This window comes from Dendrobates tinctorius, unplaced genomic scaffold, assembly GCF_039654945.1.
Source record: "Dendrobates tinctorius isolate UK_male_01 unplaced genomic scaffold, ASM3965494v1 ptg000595l, whole genome shotgun sequence".
NCBI classification, from domain to species: Eukaryota; Metazoa; Chordata; class Amphibia; order Anura; family Dendrobatidae; genus Dendrobates; species Dendrobates tinctorius.
The window spans coordinates 80,001-82,500 of NW_027362251.1; positions in this window are offsets into that span (position 1 = coordinate 80,001).

The following is a 2,500-nucleotide window of genomic DNA, read 5'->3' on the forward strand; positions in this document are numbered from 1 at the left end:
ACCGCTCTGGGGCGTCAATATGAAGTGGGGACCCGAGGGAGAGTGCCTCCCATGAGGGTAGAATGTGTGACTTTTGGGGGGAAAGTCGAATTATGGAGCAAAAACCATTTTTGGGGACTTAGAAAAAATTCCGAGATGTGTCAGACTTCCAGGAAGGGGGCGCCTCGGGAGGTGTACCTAGGAGGCTTCCAGGGGCCTGGGTACACTTTTCAGAAAGTACCGTTGGGACTTAGAAAAATTTTCAAGATTTTTGGACTTAGAGCGATTTTTGGATTTTTGTGCAAAAATCGAATTTTCCCTTCTCCCACCGCTCTGGGGCGTCAATATGAAGTGGGGACCCGAGGGAGAGTGCCTCCCATGAGGGTAGAATGTGTGACTTTTGGGGGGAAAGTCGAATTATGGAGCAAAAACCATTTTTGGGGACTTAGAAAAAATTCCGAGATGTGTCAGACTTCCAGGAAGGGGGCGCCTCGGGAGGTGTACCTAGGAGGCTTCCAGGGGCCTGGGTACACTTTTCAGAAAGTACCGTTGGGACTTAGAAAAATTTTCAAGATTTTTGGACTTAGAGCGATTTTTGGATTTTTGTGCAAATATCGAATTTTCCCTTCTCCCACCGCTCTGGGGCGTCAATATGAAGTGGGGACCCGAGGGAGAGTGCCTCCCATGAGGGTAGAATGTGTGACTTTTGGGGGGAAAGTCGAATTATGGAGCAAAAACCATTTTTGGGGACTTAGAAAAAATTCCGAGATGTGTCAGACTTCCAGGAAGGGGGCGCCTCGGGAGGTGTACCTAGGAGGCTTCCAGGGGCCTGGGTACACTTTTCAGAAAGTACCGTTGGGACTTAGAAAAATTTTCAAGATTTTTGGACTTAGAGCGATTTTTGGATTTTTGTGCAAAAATCGAATTTTCCCTTCTCCCACCGCTCTGGGGCGTCAATATGAAGTGGGGACCCGAGGGAGAGTGCCTCCCATGAGGGTAGAATGTGTGACTTTTGGGGGGAAAGTCGAATTATGGAGCAAAAACCATTTTTGGGGACTTAGAAAAAATTCCGAGATGTGTCAGACTTCCAGGAAGGGGGCGCCTCGGGAGGTGTACCTAGGAGGCTTCCAGGGGCCTGGGTACACTTTTCAGAAAGTACCGTTGGGACTTAGAAAAATTTTCAAGATTTTTGGACTTAGAGCGATTTTTGGATTTTTGTGCAAAAATCGAATTTTCCCTTCTCCCACCGCTCTGGGGCGTCAATATGAAGTGGGGACCCGAGGGAGAGTGCCTCCCATGAGGGTAGAATGTGTGACTTTTGGGGGGAAAGTCGAATTATGGAGCAAAAACCATTTTTTGGGACTTAGAAAAATTTCGAGATGTGACAGACTTCCAGGAAGGGGGCGCCTCGGGAGGTGTACCTAGGAGGCTTCCAGGGGCCTGGGTACACTTTTCAGAAAGTACCGTTGGGACTTAGAAAAATTTTCAGGATTTTTGGACTTAGAGCGATTTTTGGATTTTTGTGCAAAAATCAGATTTCCCCTTCTCCCACCGCTCTGGGGCGTCAATATGATGTGGGGACCCGAGGGAGAGTGCCTCCCATGAGGGTAGAATGTGTGGTTTTTTGGGGGAAAGTCGAATTATGGAAGAAATTGAGTTTTGAGGACAAAAAAGTGTTTTGAGGACAAAAAAGTTTCTTGAGGACAAAAAAGTTTCTCGAGGACAAAAAAGTGTTTTGAGGACAAAAAAGTTTCTTGAGGACAAAAAAGTGTTTTGCGAACAAAAAATGGAATTTTGTGATTTTGTGTAAAAATAAGTAAATTCCCCTACTTCCACCACAGGGGGGCTTCAGTATGTTGTAGGGCCCCCAGGGAGGGTCCCCCAACTGGGTTTAAAGTTTGTGGATCCTGGGCAGAAAGTTGAATTTTGGATGAAAAACCGAATTTTGGGACTTAGAAAAATTTCGAGCTGAGCAGTGACAGACTTCCAGGCAGGGGAGCCTCTCTGGAGGTGTACCGAAAACAGTTCCAGGAGCTGAGGTCATTTTCGAACATTTTTTGTTCGCTCAAATTTTTTTTGTTTTTGAGCTCTAAAAAGCTGTTATTATCAATTGGCTCAAAAATTTCAAGTGTCATGAGCTAGTACATGTTGGAGGAATACGTTTTAGGCAAAAAATTGCAAAAAAAAAAATCCAAGTGAAAAAGAACCGGAATGGGGAATTTCTGACTGCTGTAGCAGCCGCACAGTTCCAGGAGGTCGGATACATTTCCGACTTTGTCCCGCTCATTGAAGTACATTGTCCCGCAATGCAAATACATAGTAATGCGCACCTGCGGGAGAATATAGGAGAGAGTGGGCTCTCTCTACCCCGATGTATGGCGGTTGTTCCTATGGTTCTCTGGCTCGGGTAGGCGACTTAGAAGGTGGTCCCTCTTGTCGTGGAAGTTGCAAAATACGGCCGAGACTGAACTTCCACGGCTCCAGGAGGGACTTTTGCTGGTCGTGCGTCCCAAGTGAGAGA